The sequence below is a fragment of the Lactuca saligna genome, chromosome 6 (genome assembly GCF_052625555.1).
Source record: "Lactuca saligna cultivar CGN05327 chromosome 6, ASM5262555v1, whole genome shotgun sequence".
Classification (NCBI taxonomy): domain Eukaryota; kingdom Viridiplantae; phylum Streptophyta; class Magnoliopsida; order Asterales; family Asteraceae; genus Lactuca; species Lactuca saligna.
In genome coordinates, this window is record NC_136422.1 from 145,315,203 (window position 1) to 145,323,869 (window position 8,667).

Here is an 8,667-nt window from a genome sequence, read left to right on the forward strand (position 1 = left end):
ATTACTAAGGCTAAATAGTAGTTTATCAAAAACTTACTTTTTACGTCATTCGGTGTCGTACCGGTTTTGTCGCGGATCTTCGGTTGGTCATAACTTCTTCATTATAACTCGGATTTTGACGAGGTTTTCACCTACAAATTTCTAAAGAGATTCTCTACAACATCAAATAATAAAATTTTTACTTATTTAAAATTTCATATTTTCGCTAAATTTCACTATTTGGCTTTTAATTGGAATCTCATAAGACTTCCAATATTTTCTGAGTGATTCTAAACATAGTTTTACTTCATTTCTAGTAAAAACCATTTGTTAGAACTCAACACTCAATTTTACATAATATCTCACAATTTTATTCATTACAAAACACGATTTTAAAACGTGTATGTTACAGTCAGGTACAAATGGATCTTCAAGAAGAAGACCGACATGGATTGGAAAGTACACACATATATTGCGCGATTGGTTGTAAAGGGCTTTACTCAAACTCCTAGAGTTGACTATGATGCGACCTTCTCTCCAGTGGCCAAAATCAAGTCTATAAGGGTTATGCTAGCCATATCTACGTTTCATGATTATGAAATATGGCAGATGGATGTCAAAATCACTTTCCTTAATGGAAGTTGGTTGAAGATGTTTACATGAGTCAGCCAGTAAGAGACTAATTGGACTTAGTCATAGTAAGTACTTAGACAACGTGTTGAAGAGGTTCAACATGCATAATTCCAAGTATATACTTTGACTAAGTCCAATTAGTCTCTTACTCCTGTCTCTCAATATCCTTATCCCTAGGATATAAGCAGCTTCTCTAAGGTCCTTCATAGCGAAACACTTCCCAAGCCAGGATTTCACCTCTTGCAAGGTTGGGATGTCATTTTCTATGAGCAATATGTCATCCACATACAGTACCATAATGCTAACTATACACCCAGTAGCTCTAATACCACTAAAGGGCTTTGAGAAATCTAATACTCCTAAGGTGTACATGCAACCCTAAATACCTTGGATCTATGTTTTTTCTATTGTACATGCAAACTTGAAGTTTCCAAGGTATTGCCCTAACTAGCATACAAAACTTTGATACATGGGTAATAAAACAAGTTAGGTAACATACCTTTTGTTGTAGCTTATTGCTTGGAGCTTTATGAGCTTAGCACCAATAGTGTGAATGCCTCAAGTGGAATCACAAATCACCACTAACACTTGGAAACTTGGAAGAGGGCTTCTAATGCTCACAAAATCGGCCACTCTTTTTTCAATACTATAGGTGCCATTTTCTTGAACTAAAGGGCTTCTTATATAGTGTGATTACATTAGGGTTACACCATGTAAACCCTAGTGTTCATGACTTTCCACATTCCTCATGATCCATGGGTTTTAACCTCCATGGAGTATCCATAGGTCAACACATGGGTCAAGCCCAATATAAGGAATCATGGATCATTAGCCCACATTATAAGAATGAATGATTTACACAATCAATACCTATATTTAATTAGTCTCTTTTGACCACAAAATTAATTCCAAATTAATTCTTGATCAATACCAATTAAATAATATGATTTCATATTAATATATTATAACTTATAGTATATTAATAAATCATACGTATCCTCTTCTCAAAGTCCAAATTGTTCCGGTGAAATGCAACCCAAAATGGACCATTTTAAACCGTGGCAAGTACATACCAAATATAGTTATGGACTTAGACACCTTATCCAACAGTCTCCCACTTGGATAAGTCTAATAACTATAATTGCAAGTACGACTTCAGGAACCAACTAGCAATCGTAGCTCTTAAAACTTTGTTGAACTAAGACGCACCATTTTAGACAAGTGATCATATAATTCTCTGTTCTCAAGATATCATCCGGACAAATACATGGAACAACGTCATATTTCTTGTCCAGTAGTTTGTATCCCGATTTCCGATTTGTTTGACATAGAACTTAATCGAACACCTCAATTTAGTTCTGACCGGGCTCGGCACATAAGTCAAAACAAAATCATCGAGAGGCCCAAGATATTGCTTTCAATCCTCTAAGGACTAAAAGGAACAGGTAAACTTCACCTCATATGCTTGTACTATCTATTCTCCAAATCATACACAAAAGTATGTTTTATAACATAAAGTTACTGATGCGTTTTTGTACTATCAATGCACAACCAACTCGTAGTCAACAACTCATATATCTTGGTTTGAATACTTATATGATATTATCGACTCACGATCACTCGAGATAAATTCCATGAAGTGATACACATGAGCGTGGGTTTAATCCAATACTCAGAACTTATAAACACTCATGAATGTCATAACAATGTCTAACGATTTCATAAAATCTACAAGCCAAATTCATGACAATCTTGATTTAATACCTACTTCCAAAGTATGATCGATTGTGGACAACTCAAATAATCTTATTATTTTGGAAGTCAAAACATGCAAAATTGAAACAATAGTAAATAATTGACACAAGATAGTAACATTACTCATAAATAAGCAACAAGTTTTATTTAATCATTAAATGTCAATTACATTTTATTTATTACAAGTTTCAGAAATAGCTATCTAATCATTAAAACTAATATCATCTTTCATCCCGGTGCACCTCGCATGTTGCAAATGCTTAACCCTATTCAGTCCCTTCGTGAGGGGATCTGTTGGGTTCTCTTCTGAAGATACCCTCTTTGCTACGAGGAGTCCTTCTATCTTGTGTCTTATGAAATGAAATTTTCTGTCAATGTGCCTGGATCTACCATGATCCCTAGGTTCCTTGGCTAAGGCAACTGCAATGTCGCTGTCACAGAAAATCTCCATAGGCTCATTTATAGGTGGTACAACTCTAAGGTCTCCAATGAAGTTCTTTAGACATATCACCTCCTTCGCCGCTTCGCTTGCTTTTATGTATTCTGATTCACACGTTCAATCAGCTACAGTTTACTGCTTGGAACATTTCCAAGTAACTGCTCCTCCATTCAAGGTAAATACCCAACCTGACTGAGTGTGGAAATTATTTCTGTCGGACCGAAAGTTGGCGTCAATATACCCTATCACTCTCAAGTCATCACCCCATCAAGGACAAGAACCCAGTCCTTAGTCCTTCATAGGTACATGAGAATATTCTTTACCGCAGTCTAGTGGACCTTACCAGGGTTTCCCTGATATCTGTTGACCATGCTCAAAGCAAAGGCCACATCACGGGGAGTACATGTCATAGAATACATGATCGAGCCAACAGTGGAAGCATATGGTAATCAAATCATCTCAGCTATCTCATCCTCTGTACTTGGACTCTAAATTTGACCTAGTCTAGCATTGTGCTGGATCGATAAGTCACCTATCTTGGAATTCTATATGTTGAACCTCTTCAATACCATGTCCAAGTAGATAATTTGACTAAGTCTAATTAGTCTCTTACTATTGTCTCTCAATATCCTTATCCCTAGGATATAGGCAGCTTCTCCAAGGTCCTTCACAACGAAACACTTCCCAAGGCAGGATTTCACCTCCTTCAAGGTTGGGATGTCATTTCCTATGTGCAGTATGTCATCCACATACAATAACAAAAAGCTAACTATACTCCCACTAGCTCTGGCATATACACAGGACTCATCATCGCTTCTTGAAAAGCTAAACTCTTTGACTTTCTAATTGAAACAAAGATTCCATCTATGAGATGCTTGCTTCAATCCATAAATGGATTTCTCAAGCTTACACATTCTATTAGGGTACTCTGCATTTACAAAAACCCTTTGGCTGATTCATGTAAACATCCTCAGCAACTTTCCATTAAGGAAAGTGGTATTGACATCCATTTGACATGTTTCATAATCATGAAATGCAGCTATGGCTAGCATAACCCTAATAGACTTAATCTTAGCAACTGGTGAGAAGGTCTCATCATAGTCAACTCCCAGAGTTAGAGTAAAGCCCTTCGCAACCATTCGCAGTTTATAAGTGTGTGCTTTCCCTTCCATTTCGATTTCTTCTTGAAGATCCATTTGCACCCAACTATCTTACGACCTGGTACATTGTCAACCAAGTTCCAAAATTGATTGTCATACATGGACTGAATCTCGCTGTCCATAGCCTCTTTCCAATTTGTAGACTCGGGGACTACCATGGCTTCCTTGTAGTTGTTAGGCTCATCCAAATTTACCAATGTGCTATCACTGATAAATGTATCACCTTATGTAGTAATATGGAAACCATAAAACTCAGGTGTATTCCTAACTCCTGTAGAATGCCTCAGAGCTACAGATTTGTCAATCGGCTCAATAGGAGTTTCCTCCTCAGGTTGATCGCTAGTGTTTGAGGTTCCTTCACCACTTGACTCTTGAATCTCTTCAAGGTCATTTTTCCGCTTACTGTTTCCTTGGTTTATCAATTCTCTCTCATGAAAGACTCATCTCCTCGCAACAAAGACAACATTGTCACTCGGTCTATAGAAGAGATAACCAAAAGATTTATGTGTGTAGACGATGAAAATACACTGCTTACTTCGATTTTGAATCTTGCCATGAGTCTCGCGTCTCAAGAAAGCCTGGCAACCCCAAACCTTGATGTGTGCCAATGAGAGAACCTTCCCTGTCCACATCTAGTAGGGTGTATTGTCAACCTTTTTAGTAGGGACTAGATTAAGGATATGGGCGCAGTCTCTAAGGCATACCCCTAAAATGAGATAGGTAACAAAGCTCGACTCATCATGCAACGAACGATGTCCAACAAGGTTCGATTGTGCCTCTCAGCCACATCATTAAGCTGTGGTGTCCTTGGAGGTGTCAATTGTGAAACAATTCCACATTCCTTAAGATAGTCTAGGAACTTGATACTAAGATACTCTCCAGCTCGATCAGATTAGAGCATATTTAACTTCCTGCCTAGCTGATTCTCCACTTCTTGCTTAAACTCTTTGAATCTTTCTAAGGTTTCTGGCTTATGTTTGATTAAGTATACATAGCCATATCTACTATAATCATCAGTAAAAGTCACATAAAAGCAGTTAGCATCCCTTGTGGTGGTTCTGAAAGGTCCACACACATCTATGTGTATGAGGTCCAACAAACCTTCACCCCTCTCACAAGTATCAGTGAAGGGTGACTTAGTCATCTTTCCAAGAAAACAAGATTCATAATTATCATCTAAATTCAAGCCAAATGATTCCAAGACGCCATCCTTTTGGAGTTGGCCTATGCACTTCTTGTTAACATGACCAAGGCGACAATGCCACAAGGATGCTTTATCCAAACTAGTGGAAGAATCAATATGCAATACATTATTTCCTAAGTTATCTACAACCATCACAGTTTCATATACATCATTACAAGGTAATGCTCTAAAATAAAAAAACACCATTATAATAAGCATTTATTGCACCAATTTCATTATCAAACAAAAATGTGAAACCTTGTTTGTACAAACCATGAAAAGAAATAATATTTCTCGCCATTTCAGACGAGTAACAACAATTATTCAAATCTAATTTTAACCCATTACAAAGAAATAAAGAATAAACACCAATCTTGGTGATAAGTAAAGCTTTCCTATTGCCCATGATTAAGTATCTTCCCGTGCTCCACATCCTCACTTCTTTTTAGTCCCTATAAATCAGAACAAATGTAAATGCCACAACCTATATCAAGGACCCAATAATTAGTATGTGGTGAGTTATTAGACAATATAGTGTAAATAACTGCTTGGGTAGGTTTTATTTTCCCATCCTTAACATCTTGCAAGTACTTTGGGCGGCTTCGCTTCCAGTGCCCCTTATCATGAAAATAGAAGCACTCTGCTTCTTTTGGGTTAGAGGAGGGAGAAGCAGGACCAGATTTAGTCTTGTTAGAAGAGGATCCATCAAGAAGCTTTCCCTTGTGACCCTTCCAAGGAGTCTTCTTCTTGTTTCCCTTGCCTTGCCTGATTTCCAAGACTGGAGCAGTGGTAGGAGTGGTAACAACATTCTTACCATTGAGACTTCTTTCAACATTACTTAAAAGTCCCTAAAGTTTTCTAATTGTGACATCCTCCTTGTTCATATGATAGGTCATGTGGAACTGAACATAACATGGAGGGAAGGAGTGTAGAATAATATCTATAGAAAGCTCCTCATCAAATTTCACATTCAACTTAAGCAAACGGTCCACAAATATTTGCATTTTCAGCAAGTGGGTCATGATGGACTCTCCATCCTTCATTTTTTGTTACCATGGAGGTGATGATTTCATACCTCTCTTGACGTGTACTCTGATGGTATATTTCCATCAGGTCTTGGTGCACTTCAAAAGGGTAGAAGTCCTCATAGGACTTTTGGAGTTATGTTGTCATTGTCGCCAACGTGATGCAGGAAACCTTATTGGCATCCTTCCCATGGGTAGTGTACTCAGCAATCTCCTCGGGAGTAGCATAAGTCTTATCGATGACCTTAGGCTCCTTGTCAAGGACATTCTTTGTCCTTGTAGCGTGTGACCGTCCAGATGTTCCTAATCCAATCAATGAAATTAGTTCCATCAAAGATGACTCTCCCACAAAGGTTCATGAGAAAGAAGAAGCCGGTATGGTTTAAGCCAAAAGCATTGTTGGAAGACATCTGAAAAAGAAGAAATACAAAGTTTTGATTAGATATAGAATCCTTAATATAACACCCAAAATGAAATATTAAGGCTAGGACCCAACACAATATTTTACAATTTGGAAGAGGGATGTCATAATCCAAGTTCCAAAATATTTGAAGGTAGGTAAATGACGATTTACCAATTTCCACCATGAAAAAAGAAATTGATTTGTTAGGTTTTAAATGAATTGAAATTCCTAGATTTTTTTTTAGATTCATTGAACTTTTCAATGGCACGCATATATCTCGATTATGGCCTTCAATTTTGTGAATGGGATACCGAGGATCACAAACAAGGTATGAATAACCATGCAAATACATTTGGTACTCTTAATGTCATTTATCACCTAATCGATGTGTCAGTTAACTACACACACTTCATCGATATATGACAAACATTAAGCTACCCTTTGCCACCCTTACTAGTCCATGTTAGTGTTCCTGTTAACCACACACGCTCCACTAACGACTTGGTAAGGTGCATAGTATAACTTCATGGGTTAGCATTAATTTCACATTTTCCTAAAGTAACTAAGATTGGGAATTTCTAAAACGTTTAGTTACTTTATAATTATCATTATACTTAATGAGAATTAATGTGCTATCTTACCCATTCGGCGAACAACCCATTAAACCACCATTTTATAGGCAATAACCTTATACCACCTTAATTGACCGGCTTCATGAATGAGGCCTTCTAACGGTAAAACTGACTTGTTCTTATACATACATACATACATACATACATACACACACACACACATATATATATATATATATTATTAAACTTATAATATTATAATAGTATAAGAGTTGAATTTTAAACTTCTAAAACTCTAGAGTTTGGAATTAAAGTATTAATGTGTGATTTTACAAATTCCAAAACTTGAGGGAAAGTTTTGAAACTCTTCAAAACTTTTCAACTTCATAACATATGACTTTAATGGTCTTTTAAAATGAGACTTTTCATTTTTTTTTATAACCTATGACTTTTAATGATTCATTCAAATGAAAAACTTTTGGAATTACATAACTTGAGGACAAGTACGAAATCCATTAAAATCATCAAGATCATCAATAAAACTAATAAGCATGTTCAAGTTCTTGATTAAACTCATATGAACAAGGTAATTCAAATCAACAAAATTCCATGTAATTAGACTAATCAGATAAACTAATACAAAACATGAAATTTTGACAATCACCTTTCAAATGGATGAGCATGATCATTACCATATCTTAAAAAACATATTTTTATGAATCAAAACAGTTTGGGGTAATGATCTTATCCAATTGGGGCCAAAAAAATCATTTTTCTGCACTCTGTCCAGCCAACTCGGCGAGTCCATGAACTGGACTTGTTGAGTAGCTCATTTTGTATGTGGACTCGTCGAGTCCATCAGTGGACTCGGCGAGTTTATCAGTCAGAATGCATAAAACTCGATTTTTTTCAACTTCAAATACCAAGTAGTATCAAGTATAATTGAAAACAAGCCTAGGCTTTAATACGTTTAACAGTGATAGTACACTGGTAAATTTCGATGAGCCTAATAACTACAAGGAAGCCATGGTGGACCCCGATTCTGCAAAATGGAAAGAGGCTATGGACAGAGAGATTCAATCTATGTATGAAAATCAAGTTTGGAACTTGGTTGACAATGTACCTGGTCATAAGATGGTTAGGTGCAAATGTATCTTCAAGAAGAAGACCGATATGGATGGGAAAGTACACACATATAAGGTGTGATTGGTTGCGAAGGGCTTTACTCAAACTCCTAGAGTTCACTATGACGAAACCTTCTCACCAGTGGCCAAAATCAAGTCTATAAGATTTATGCTAGTGGCGATTCATGATTATAAAATATAACAGATAGATGTCAAAACCGCTTTCCTTAATGGGAAGCTGACTGGAGATGTTTACATGAGTCAGCCATAGGGTTTTGTCTATGTGAACTACCCAAATAGAGTCTGCAAGCGTGAGAAATCTATTTATGGATTGAAACAAGCATCTCGCAGATGGAATCTTTGTTTCAATTAGAAAATCAAAGAGTTTGGATTT